Below are 14,003 nucleotides of genomic sequence, written 5' to 3'. Positions count from 1 at the left end.
ACAGCCAAGGGCTGCTGGACTGGTGCCTGACTGTTTGGATGCTGGAGAGTAGGGGGTCTCTCTGAAAGAGTTCCTAGTCCCTGTAGTTGTTGCTGAGGAAGCCTAGCAATCTCTGGCCATCTTTAGGGATATGCAGTAAAGGTGAGCCTCTGGGCTAGTGTTTATGTGTGAAAAATAATCGTACTCACCTGAACTACCTTAATACCATGGGATCAGGATCACTTTTGCTTCCCTTCAGCCACACACATTCATCTTGTCCGCAGAAATTTAGAGCTTATTTTAGTCTGTTTTTTGTAAATCATACATCATATCATATACTATTTTGCGTTGTTAAAACTATATTTTGTTGGTGTTTAGTACTGGTAAATTAGTAACATTTGCAGCTTTCTTCCAACTCTTTTTTCTTTTTGGATGTAGGTGTTTGCAGGATATGAACTATTCAAACAGTTACAGCATTCCAGAGATTCTTTCCCTGGATTCTACGTGCTCACATGGAGTTATATTTGAATACCAAGAAGTATTGTTGAATATTGCTGAACATAAGGTTCACTAGTACAGTGTTTTAGTTGAAAATTCAAAAGTTTTTTTCTAAGTCCAAGTAATTTCTGTTTTTAGTGGAGTAATGATTCCTATATTAAGCAGTTTTGTTTTCTTTAATTTGGTGAAGTTAGCATTTGGTGTTGCCCTCAGTTTGGGTTAGCAATTATTCTTTACCCCACGTCTCACCACTACAGAACCACTTGCTAACTTTTAATCGCCACCTTCTCAAGTTTAAGAACTTGGCCAGAGTGATCCCGGAAAGTCTCAACATTTTCCAGTGAGTAAAGTCCATCTCTTTTGGAGATCTTGACACCTATCATTAACAAGGCTGCAACCTCCTTAAGGATAATCGAGAAAGGAGACCTGCTCTTCCATATGTACAGCAAAACATAAAGAGGTTATACAGCAGGATGCGATAGTTCTTAAATAGAGTGCATGTATTGTCTGGCAGGCTGACCCAACATCATGTTGCCTCCTTCATTCTACAGATTATGTTATGGGTTTCAGGTGTTTTTCTCAGGTCAGTTTCCCTATCATTAATGCTGCAACACCTTTACTGAGTAGATATCCACTCTCTCATTCTTTTATTACACCATGGTGAAACCAGCACTGCCAACTCTCATGAGTTGATGAATAAACTCTAATTTTACTGCATTTATAAATGAAACTTTAAAAATAGTTTCTGGAATAAGATCATGGTGAATAAAGTCCTAACTAGATTTTTAAACAAAGCCACGTTTAAATGAATCACATTGAAATATGTTAATATATTTAGTGTTGGTATGTAAATATGTAAGCCATTTATACCCTAAGATGTCAATAGTGTCACTTGCCTTGCTGGCAAATTTGGCTCATAATAAGAACATGTGTCCAAAAGGCTTTTTGTTTAAAAACATACATAATTTGAAAAATATTTAATTGCTCTTTGGTGCCTTTTAATAAAAGAAGGAGCTCACCTTTTGATTTTAAAAATGCTTACTAAAAATTGCTTTTAACATCATCTGTTTCTAAGTGTTTCTAAGTGTTTTAAAAGAGAAAGATGACTTGGGAAAGAATTCAGCTTGATTCTGTAAATATTTTTTGAACATTATTGTGTGCCAGCCACTGTGTTAAGTGCCTGGAATGCAGAGATGAATAAGATTGTTCTTGGGTCATAGCATACAGTGTAATAGAAGCGACAGTTAAATTATATTTGCGGTGTAGATTCACTATTCTGTTAGGAGCCATTAATTTCACCAAAATTGGTCAGAAAGGGATATTCTTTTAGGAAATCACATTGAAGCTGGACCTTGAATCATGAAAGCTAGAAAATGAGGACAAATGAGGACATCCAATGCAAAGGGATACTACATGAGCAAAGAGAGTTGTAAGTATGTGACGGGCTCTAAAGGTTACAAAATCCAACTTCAACAGGGCTTAATGTTATTGTATTCTTTCAGATTAGAGAAGGCATGATAATATTTTTTCATGTGTTAAAGGCCTTCAAATAATGCTCATCACCTGATATTGGGACTTAATAGTAACAGAAAATACTTAAGAAAGGGAGAGTTGAAGGAACCTGTTTTTTTTTTTCCAATTTCTTTTTTAGAGTGACATAGATATATTTTATTATCTTATGATTTTTTTTCAGAAACCTTTTTGTAGACTTTGTTACTTCTGTAAGATTTCATATATGTTCATTTCCTTACCCACAAAGCCATAATAAAAATGATTACTAAGCACTTTTCTAACACTGACCATAAGAATGAAATTAACATTGCTGTGAGTAAACTGTAGTTTAGGAGAATCTTTTGTAGTGAGGAACAGAACTATTATTTATTGAGTATCCCTATATGTTAGGTACTGTGTGAGGTACTTTCATATAGTCTATACAATTTACTCCTTAAAGCATCCCTGGAAAGTTATTATCTCAATTTTCTAAGCCAGGGAAGCATTCTAGGGAAACTGAGGATGACTAATATGCTCTGTGATATACAGCTGGTAAGTGACAGGTTTGGGATGCAAAATCAAGGTGGTTGAATTCCACATCATATGCTCACTTTACTGTAGATTAGACAGGTGTACTTGAATAATTGGCAGGTGACAAGTGTCAGTTTGGGTATTTAAACTGAGGCCTGACTTACTCCAAATAATCTGTATTCTATCCCCAACCTTTTTGGCACCAGGTACTGGTCTCGTGGAAGACAATTTTTCCACAGCCTGGGGGTTGGTGGGGAATGGTTTTGGGATGGTTCAAGAGCATTACATTTATTGTGCAGTTTATTTCTATTATTACATTGTTATATATAATGAAATAATTCTATAACTCATCATAATGTAGAATCAGTGGAGTCCTAAGCTTGTTTTCCTGCAACTAGATAGTCCCTGATAGTCTGGGGGTGATGGGAGACAGTGACAGATCATCAGGCATTAGATTCTCATAAGGAGCACACAACCTAGATCTCTGGCATGTGCAGTTCACAATAAAGTTCGCCATCCTAGGCTGGGCGCAGTGGTTCACACTTGTAATCCTAGTACTTTGGGAGGCTGAGGTGGGTGGATCACCTGAGGCTGGGAGTTTGAGACCAGCCTGACCAACATGGAGAAACCCCATCTCTACTAAAAATACAAAAAAAAAAAAAAAGTTAGCTTGGCGTGGTGGCGCATGTCTGTAATCCCAGGTAGGCTGAGGCAGGAGAATTGCTTGAAACTGGGAGGCAGAGGTTGTGGTGAGCCAAGATTGTGCCATTGCACTCCAGCCTGGGCAACAAGAGCAAAACTCTGTCTCAAAAAAAAAAAAAAGGTTCGCCGTCCTATGAGAATCTAGTGCCGCAGCTGATGTGACAGGAGGTGGAGCTCAAGCAGTAGTATGAAAGATGAGAAATGCTGTAAATACAGATGTAGCTCACCTCCTGCTGTGTGACCAGTTTCCTACTGGTTCCTACTGGTCCCTGGCCTGGGGTTTGAGGATGCCTGCACTAGAACTTATAGAAGTTATCTGAACTTCAAACATTGCAAAAGCAGAGTGTTTTCATTACTTAAAGTAGTGTTTAATTTTAGCATGTCTTACTTTCTGGCTATAGTTTTTAATAGACTTTTCAACTATATGGCTCATTTTAACTGAAGGTTTAAAAAGTCATTTTGCTGTCTCAGAGGTATAAAATTACCATCAAATAAGCAGACATATGAAGGAAAAGAAATATAAAATGCTTTTCTGGACTTCTGAATGAATTGTTAAAAACCCTGCAAAGCAAAGCAACATTTCTCCTCTGAAATTATATTTTGCAAACATATTTTAGAAGGAAAACTTGAACTGTCAAAAGTAGTGAAATGTCTCCAGTGTTTATGGATGTAATAAGTTAATTAGCTGAAACCCCATCCAAAAAACTTGTCAGTGAAATTTATGAATCTTTTTGCTATCTGTATGGAGTTGACAGCAGGTGTTTCTTACTCACACACTCACCAAACTTTGAACAAGAGTATTTTTAACCCTTGCTTCATAATAGGCAAGTTCAGATGATCTAAATATTTCTTCATATTCTGTATACTGAGTGCCTTGAGTAATTTGAATGATATGGGATATTGACTATATATGTGTTAAGTTCCAAATCCAATAAACTTAGAGTTTTAAAGTTGACTTAGAGGGTTTGCTTCATTGCTAACATTAGCACAGATTCTTTTGTGCAAATGGACCTTTTCTTCCTTTTATCTATGTTTTTATCATTATAAATCTTATTTCTTGCATTAATATAACATCACAGGATAAGCTAGTAAAAAGTACATTGGTTTATAAAAGAAGAGACCTATTGACATTTGCTGTACCTTGTATATTTGCTCATATTTCTAGATAGCTGTTTTATTTCCTTAATTTGGCTGTAAACTTCTTGAGAGTAAGGATCATTTTTTATCATTATTTTTATTCCTCAAACTTAGCACAATAATTTTTCTATTGCAAACCTTAAGTATACATTTATTGCTGCTTGATTTCATGAAAAACTGTTTTAACATATAGCACATACCAATGTATAGAACAAAACTAGAAAAATTTCTGTTTGACGTGTTATCAAAATCCTAGATTTTTCATCACTATTGGGTAACTTGTAGTCAGCCTCACTTGACTTTAACTTGATCATGAGTCCCACTTGCTCTTCAGAGACCTTTCTTTAGGTCTATAAAGTTCTTATTAAAATATAACTAGTTTAGTTCTTATTAAAACTTATTTAAGGACCTCCCTGACTTTGCAGCTAGACCTCTGACCTTTACAATTGAATATGGTTAATGGACTCAGATTCTGGACCCTACCCCCAGAGGATATTAGGAGGGGTGTAGTAGCTCACTAGTTTAGTACACAGTCACATTTAATGTCAGTTCTGGTCTGACCTTGGTACCTCAGTTCCTCAGGGCATGAGTTTATGGTTTGCTCTCATGGTCTTGAGTTTCTTGCCCTGAAAACCCACTTTCCCCATGACTGGTACCTGATGATCACTCCATTTTTCATACTCCATTGCATTCGCACATGTTATTCCGTCTTCTGGGATATCTTCCCACCAAGTGTGACTGGTGAAGTCCTCTTCATGTTTCAAGGTGGAATTCAGTCATCTTCTTTGAGAAACCTTCCCCAACCTACCCAGACTTCTTTGATCACCCCCTCTTTTATGTCTTCTCCTTATACCTGAGTCCACACATCTATTAGTGCACTCATCATGCCATATTATCATTATTTGTTGACTTTCTGTCTATATTGGACTTTGAGCTCATTGTAGTTCAATAAATGTTTAAAAGAGTGAATTACTTCTGTGGCTTTGTTTTGGATCATTGCCAGTCACCTGTCCTGCATCTACTTTGAGGATATTATAGATACTGGATTTAATTGAATCTACTAATGACATACTTACATACCTGTTCTTTTTTTTTTTTTTTTCTTCTGTTCTGGCTAATATCCTGATTTCAGTGTGCCTTTGGGCCATGCTCCAGTTTATTGATTGCTGGGATAACCACTGGCCAGCTCTATATGCTGTAAGTCTTTCTGAACTACCTCCTGTACTCTTCCCAGGCCTGGTATGTTTCCACTTGACCCTCATGGGCCTTACTCATCTTCCTAGACTCTAGGCCTTCGCAGACCTAACTTAATATATGTTGGACATATAAATAGAAACTCTAATTGCTTTTTTATTAGTTGTAATAGATTTATACTAAAAAAACTCAACCTAACACCAAATTTTTTTTCTTTATGAAAGGGATATTTAATGATTAGGACTAATTTAACAATAGGTCAAGATGGTGCCAAACATTTCATCCTTTATTAAATGGATTAGAGAAGGAGCTTAGTAGATAGCCTTTTTTTTTTTTTCCTTCCATATGTGTTGCAATTGTCAAACCTATTAGAATTAGTTAGGATTTTGAGTCAATGATATGTGTGGTATCATTAAACCATTTCTTGCTATGGCTAGCCCATGTCCTTTATCTTAAATTTGTCAATGATTTAAAAATTAATGTTGTTCCTTTAAAAATATTCACTAGATACGTGAAAATTTACTAGTTGTAAGAAAATATTTAAAAGTCTTTTCTGAACATTTAGTTCTCATTTATTTTGAACTAGTCTTAATCACTTGCATTGTACACATGTCTCTTACTGTCATACATTATTAGAGGGTTTTTTCACTTATTTTCTATTTCAACCATTTTCAAAGTTTTCTGAATTATAATAGTTGCAGTTTCATAACTTTTGCTCCCCCATTCATTGATTGATTTGTTCTCCTCGTTTTCTCTTTCCTTTAATGTTGAAAATTTGGATATATAGAGAAGTAGATATTTAATGAACCTTTGTGCCTCCATATCCCAAAATACTTTCCCTCTCAAATTATTTTAAAGTAATTTCCAACTTCAGAAGTTCACTGACACAGTATTTGTAAATTATGGGTGGGCAAAAGAATCTCCCTTTCCATATTATCACATTATAACAGAATATGACAAGATATCCATATCTATCTATCTATCTCTATATAGATTTTTAAAATATATACTTCAGGGTAAATAGAAGCTCAAGCTTATCTCTTTTTCTCTTAGGAGAGTGTTTTTATTTCTTTTGTTCCTTTGAACTTTGTAGTTGTAAGCTGTGGGAACTGGAATTGGGTACATGTGTTTTTAAGTATTAGTCAAATTTCTTGCTAAATATTGCTTAGCAGTTTATCAGATTAGGTAGTTGGTTTCTTAAAAAGCTTTTGGCAGGGTTACAGGTGATAGGAGAAATGAAAAGTGAATTTTGATTGGGAGCAGGTGATAGGAAAGCAAATACAAAGTGTGGTTCATTTAGGGTATGTCATAGAAAGCTGGGCATCAAATTGGAGGGTGGAAAAACAATGAGCACTAATTAGATGCCTTAAGGTGGGTAGCACTTTGGGAAAAATGGAAGTTGCTGCTAGGAAAACATAGAGAAAGTAAAAATCAGGAGATGACAAGCTTTGCCTATTTTAATCGTATTTTTACTTGGGCTGGCAAATGTATCCTGCCCAACTGTGCTGGGACAACACAAGCTTTCTCTCTTGGTAGTATACAAGAAATTTATGGTGATAGTTTATAGATGGAGATCTTTTCTTTTCTTTTCTCTTTCTCTGTCTGTCTCTCTCTCTCTCCCCTTTCTACTTCCTTCCCTCCCTCCCTCCCTCCCTCCCTCCCTCCCTTCCTTCCTTCCTTCCTTCCTTTCCTTCCTTCCTTCCTTCTGTCTCTCTCTTTCTTTCTTTCTGTCTCTCCCCCTCCCTCCCTCCCTCCCTTCCTTCCTTCCTTCCTTCCTTCCTTCCTTCCTTCCTTTCATCCTTCCTTCCTTCCTTCTCTTTCTTCCTTTCCTTTCCTTTCCTTCTTTTTTCTTTTCTTTTCTTTTTTCTTTGATTTTCCTTTCCTTCTTTTATTTCCCTTCCCTGCCCTGCCCTGCCCTGCCCTTCTTTGTCTCACTGTGTCACCTAGGCTTGAGTACAGTGGCACAATCATGGCTTACTCCAGCCTTGAACTCCTGGGCTGAAGCAATACTCCTGTCCCAGTCCCCCAAGTAGTTGGGACTACAAACACACACTACCACACCTGGCTACATTTTAGAATTTTTGTATAGATGGGATCCCACTATGTTGCCCAGGCTGGTCTTGAACCAGTGGGCTCAAGCGATCTACCCAGCCTCCCAAACTGTTGGGACTACAGGCATGAGCCACGACACCCAACCAAGACTCTTCTTTATAGAGTTTCTCCCCCTTCTCCCTCAACAAAAAAGAGAAAATTAGACAGCAACAACAAATGTTGTATTCAAGGTTTATTTTTCAATAGATTTAACGTCTCAATGATGGGCTAGTACTACTGTCGTATCAACCTGACGTATCAGAAGTTACTACTCACCATGCAGCTGTTGTTTCTCATAGGTCTGGAAACAGAAAACTCAGAGAGCAGTTTGGTTGTGAACACAGTTGGTTAACATGGGAGAGAAGAATCACTTTGGTTTGGCAGGAAATGACAGCAGAATTTCATTCTATATGGTGGGTTGTCCATCTGGTCTGTTCATGCTAATGAGACAGATAAATGAGAACTGTCAAAATTAGGTAGCCACTCACTCTATTTCACTAAAATATAAAATTACTCTTCTGGACTCACTTTTCAAAGGGATGAAGAAACACAGTATTTAGAGGGCAAAGCAAAAAACAAAACCTAAGCCCAGCTCTTCAACTTACTTATTAGCTGTGTGATTTTGCTCAAATCAATTGAGTTTTCTGCGATTCAGTTTTCTTGTACGTTTACTGGGGATAATAATAGCACCTACTTCATATTCTAGTGTGAAGATCTATTGAGATGGAAGATTTCAAAACACTCTGAACTAAATAAACTGTTTGAGTTACATTATAATATAACTCATAAAGAAAAGAGTTTCTCATAACCTCTGTAGGATACTGATTTTGTTTCTGGAAAGAATATAGTAATTGTTGCTGTGAATTGAGAACTAATTGAATATTAAGAAAAGGGAAGAAAAAACCTTTATTAAAAATAGAAAGTACATTTTTAACATTTTCAACAGAAGATAAAATATTACTGTCTACATTTTTAAGTTTTCTTAGCAATTTCAGCCAATTTTCTCTATCCTTCTAAAATAATATAGCAAAACATAAATCTTTGTATTCATGAATTTTTTTTTAAAGGACACATAATCTGTTTACACTTGAAGAGTTGAGGATACAGGAATATGTGGGTTTATCAGTGGGATCCTTAGTAGAATCATAAAGCTCTTAAGATGGAAAGGAATATGCAATCTTCTAATCTAACCCACTTGTGTTATAGATTAAACAAAACTAGATTTTAGCGAGAAATATAGATAGAATTTTATCTTCCAAACTAATGTAAACATGATTTAAAAAAATAAGTACATAGAATAGGCCGGGCACGGTGGCTCACACCTGTAATCCCAGCACTTTGGGAGGCCCAGGCGGGTGGATCACGAGGTCAGGAGATTGAGACCATCCTGACTAACATGGTGAAACCCCGTCTCTACTAAAAATACAAAAAATTAGCCGGGCGTGGTGGCAGGTGCCTGTAGTCCCAGCTACTCGGGAGGCTGGGGCAGGAGAATGGCGTGAACCTGGGAGGCGGAGCTTGCAGTGAGCTGAGATGGCGCCACTGCACTCCAGCCTGGGCGAGAGAGCAAGACTCCATCTCAAAAAAAAAAAAAAAAAAAGAAAGAAAAAAAAGTACATAGAATAAAATCAGAACTGGAAGCCCAAAGGTCAATTAAAAAAATTTAAAAAACAAATTGCAAGATGTTAGATTGTTTCCCATTTTTATAGTTCATACTTACTTACTATTTTCATTAATTTTGTTGATTGACAGCATTCACTATAGATAAGAGGTAGTTCATGGCAGTGGTTTAATATAAATTATTAGAGAAAATTTAAATACAGAAAGTTCAAGAAATTCATATTTCTGTGATGGAAAAAAGACTAGTATTATTTTACTTGAGCTGTGGAATGCTACAATTTAATATGTATAACACTTGTGCTTTTCATGGATACATTTTAAGAACCACTGATATAAACAAGTGACACATTAATACACTTATTTGTTCACTATTATCATGTTCATTTGGTGTTAGAATTCTGTAAATGGAGAATTAAGTCACTAGAAAATCCTTAAAATAAGCCTTCTCTATACCAGATTCAGTGAATCTCATGTATATAGGATGGATATTTATATAATTATTAAGCAGCTTGCATAAAGATATTCCACAGTCCTTTTGGTAAATTTGTACCCGTGTATAACAATCTTTTATTCTGAGGAAACCAAAATTTTCCTTGAAATGATTTATATATTAGTTGTATGTCTTCTGATTCACTAAGTTCATATGCTTTTATTTCTTTTTTTTTTTTTTTTTTTTTTTTGGAGACAGAGTCTGGCTTTGTCGCCCAGGCTGGAGTGCAGTGGTGCAATCTCCGCTCACAGCAAGCTCCGCCTCCTGGGTTCACGCCCTTCTCCTGCCTCAGCCTCCCAAGTAGCTGGACTTTTATTTCTTAATAGTGAATTGTAGAATTTGGAAGTTGGACATCTCTCAAGCTTCTTCTAATTTAAAATATCATAATTTATCCTAAACAATTGAAGATAAATAATTATTCCATGGTATTAAGTATAGGCAAATGACAATATCTCGTTTATTCCCTTTTCTATATTAAACATTCAATTCCAAAAATATTATAGTAACCAGCAGTTAATATATGAATTTAACTTTGGAGTTAAAAAGCACTTCACATACATATTTCATTTAATTTAAATAAATAAAGTACAAATGCTGAAGATAAGATCGATAGATGTTATATCAGTATAACTGTATTGCAAACCACCATGTTTAATTTTTGTGTTAGGATTCTATGCCTACTATACATTATTTGTGTTTAAATAGTTCTCTGTCTTATTCTTCTCTTGTTTATATTACATATTTAGGAATTTTGTGTTTATTATTTTAGAAAATGAGATTATATAGTAGTTTTGTTTCAGTGTTTTAGAATAAATGGAATTCTATAAAAAGAGTTTTCTATTTTTTTTTCTAGTGGAAAACTAGGTGATGGTGCATATGACTTCATCCCTAGGAAAATTATTAGTTTTGTAATGGGGTTTCATGAAGTTTACATCCCTTCACTTTTTTCCCTGCCTGTTTAAAAAAAAAAAATCCAGTTTAGTTTAAATGATGTGTAGGAAAGTGTTGGGAAAACATTTTTTTTACAAATAGTGATTTAAAAACATAGTCATTAGTGTGTCTGTGTGTTTTAAATTTGTATATGAATTTCCGTGATGCCTTATCTGCTCTGCTCTTTGCTGTGTGCCATTAACCTAAATTTGGTAAAGTGTGGTGGTGGTGTATTCTTAATATTTGCTTATGATTATTTTATGAGTTCTTTGATAATATTATTCCCAGGCAGAGAAAAATAAAAAATCTTCTTTCCATATTCTTTAGTTTGAATGTCAGTGCTTGAAAAATATCAAGATAGAGGTCACATGAAAATATTTTATCTTCATTTCTCACCTAAACGAGGATGGTTAAAATACACTGGGTGTGTTTAATATAAACTACTTAATGGTTATTATGTCAGTATATATCAATTAATGAAAAATTGATCAATTTTTGAAAATTAATCAATTTTTGAAAAATTAATCAATTTTTGAAAATTAATCAATTTTTGAAAAATTAATCAATTAATGAAAAATGTTTCCTTTGAGGATGCTAGTTTCATTAAAAGAAAACTTCTATGTGACCTCAGAAAATTAATACTTGTATTCAGATTCTCAAATGAGAGTTGATAAATAATATTTATTTAGGTGACATTTGGAGCAAACTGTCACTTTAAAAAATAAACTTCTACTAATGACATTATGACAACATTCACATTGGGGGAACTCAAATATAGGATAAGATATATATTTTTTCTACTGAGTATAACTTAAAAGTACTTTGAATTTGTATTTATTTCTTGGTTCATTTTAAATATTATGGCGAAAACCACAGTTACTTTGGCATCAACCTAGTATTTCAGCTGATACCCTAATTTTAAGTATTGCAATGGCCAATTTGCTAATGAACATAAACACATACAGCATGTGCCAATAGATTGTTTCTCTAAAGCAGGCATTAGCTTTTAGAAAACTTCCCAGTGAGATTTACTATTTCATATTTAATGTTAATAAATGGGAATGGGACATGTGTTGAAATAATGATAAGGCCATATTAAGTCAGCAGAACAGAACAAAACTTTAACTGAACGAAATAAGGTAGTATAGACTTCAGCATTTCTCTTTTGTTAAGACTGTCTCAGTATCTGTATAGTGTATAGCTAAGGAACAGTTTGAAAGCCACTTTGGAATTGTCTTCTAGAAAAGTACACACATAGTTGAAATCTGAAATAACTGGAAGTTAGTTTTAAGAAAACAAACCGCCTTTTCAGGATCCATGCTTGCCTGTCTAGCCTGAATAATTTAGGCTTACATTCAATAACCATTTAAATACAATTGTAATAAATTCATCATCATATTAATAAGATTTGATGAATCAAATTTTTATAGAATGTTTAAGAGAAGGTTTTTTCCTAAATGAGATAATTGCAGAAAATTTGGCATACTATTACTCTAGCAAAACTTGGCAAAGACCAAAGTACAGAACAGAATCTAGATTCTTAGTGAAATTTGAATCACAGCTTCTACGTAGTAATGCAGTGTCAGTCTTCTAAAAAATATGTATGTAAGCATAATCCATTGATTGGATTTAAGAGTTTTGTTAGGCTTTTGTTATTCTAACTAATGTTCCATCTGGATTTTAATATTTGACATAAATATGTACAGTCATGTGCATGCCTGATAACTTTTCAATGATAGACTACATATACAACATATACAGCGGTGATGCCATAATATTATAAATAGGGTATTTTTAAGGTACACTTTCTGTGTATATATAGATACCATTGGGTTACAATTGCCTACGTATTCAGTACAGTAACATGCTGTGCAGGTTTGTAGCTTAGGAACAACAGGCAATATATACCATACAGCCTAGGTATGAAGTAGGCTATCCTATCTAGATTTGTGATGTACACTTGATAGTGTTCACAGCTAAGGACACATTTCTCAGAACACATTCCTGTAGTTAGGTGATAGTTGATTTTATATAATAGTTATAAACATGTCAGAATAATATATTTTCCTTGACTTAGTTTTATACGGGGTTAAAAAGTAAAGGGCAAAATACTGCTACTCTGTTCATGCTTTTAGTTAGAGATGGATGTGTCTCTTCAAAGTTTTTTCTTTTCACTCTTTTTCATTTGTATGATATTTAAATCAATGCTCTGGATATTTGCAACAAAATAATGAATATTGTCACTTTTCTCAGTTTGAGAGGATAGTAAAATACATTCAAGGGACCAGGGAAATGTGATTATAGGAGCTGGGTCAAATAGATACAAGTTTCTGGATCCCAGGGATTGTGAAACTGAAATTTATCTTTTTCTACTTCTGGATTTTGCTTTAGAGATAATTCTTCACATCATTCTGAATTTTTAAAATTTAGGTTATTTAGGGATGTGGAGGTTGCAGTGAGCCAAGATCGCGCCACTGCACTCCAGCCCAGGTGACAGAGCAAGACTCCATCTCAAAACAAAAAAAACAAAAATTACGTTATTTATAAGTTTTTATGGACTTCTGATTCGTTAGAAGTTAACATGGCTTTCACTTCCCTGATTTTCATTTTATGTATTTAATATATGCTTTACATTTTGGAAAGGTGAAGTGTACATTGATTTTTCTGTTGTTTTTCTTGTAGTGTTACATCTTTCAAAGGTGTAACATGCTATCAAGCATTTGAATAACTGTCATACTCTAAAACATTTTTATATTTATGAAACATAGATCATGTCAATAATGGATTACTATCATTTGTTTAATATTTTCCTGGCAGTGTTTTCTGTTTAATTTTTATATACTTCTTCTGTAGTAAATATGGAGTTAGTTTATTTCTGGTTACTTATTGGGAAACTGAGACACTAACATTCACCTCCACTCTTACTCACTGAACTCCATCACTAACCAGCAGTGGAATCTAGGAGTCTTACTTCTAGTTCAGTGATTGGTTTATTTTATCTCAGTTCCTAGTACCAGATTAACTATATTAGGTCCTTGTATTAACTTTTATTTGTGATGTTTTTCAAGGAGTGGAAAAACAGTCTTCATTTTCCACTTCCCCCAAATCACGAAGAATATGGACTTATGACATATTAAGTAGACCTTAAGGTTTTTAAGTAAAATATTTACATCTATTCCTGTAAACCTTCTGCCTTCTTGCATCCGAGACAATACTGTACTTGTACTGGATAAGTATTCTGTCTGAATATTTACTGAATTTATGCATTATTAAATGAATGAAAAAAGGAAACATTGATTGACCGTCATTTGAGAGTATTGAAGAAGCTTAAGCAGAATAA

General features: G+C 34.5%; 1 protein-coding gene and 1 long non-coding RNA gene across 15 annotated transcripts in view; one reads left to right on the top strand and one right to left on the bottom strand.

Annotated features, from left to right (window-relative positions):
* IKZF2 (IKAROS family zinc finger 2) overlaps positions 1 to 14,003 on the top strand; it is a 153,680-nt gene that overhangs the window by 65,308 nt on the left and 74,369 nt on the right.
* LOC129058116 (uncharacterized) overlaps positions 7,844 to 14,003 on the bottom strand; it is a 72,695-nt gene continuing 66,535 nt past the window's right edge. The window contains exon 5 of the long non-coding RNA XR_008522977.1: positions 7,844 to 8,063. This is a non-coding gene — a long non-coding RNA (uncharacterized LOC129058116). The remainder of the gene's footprint in view (positions 8,064 to 14,003) is intronic.

This window comes from Pongo abelii, chromosome 11, assembly GCF_028885655.2.
Source record: "Pongo abelii isolate AG06213 chromosome 11, NHGRI_mPonAbe1-v2.0_pri, whole genome shotgun sequence".
In the NCBI taxonomy this organism is placed as follows: Eukaryota; Metazoa; Chordata; class Mammalia; order Primates; family Hominidae; genus Pongo; species Pongo abelii.
This window is presented reverse-complemented; position numbering and strand designations above follow the sequence as displayed.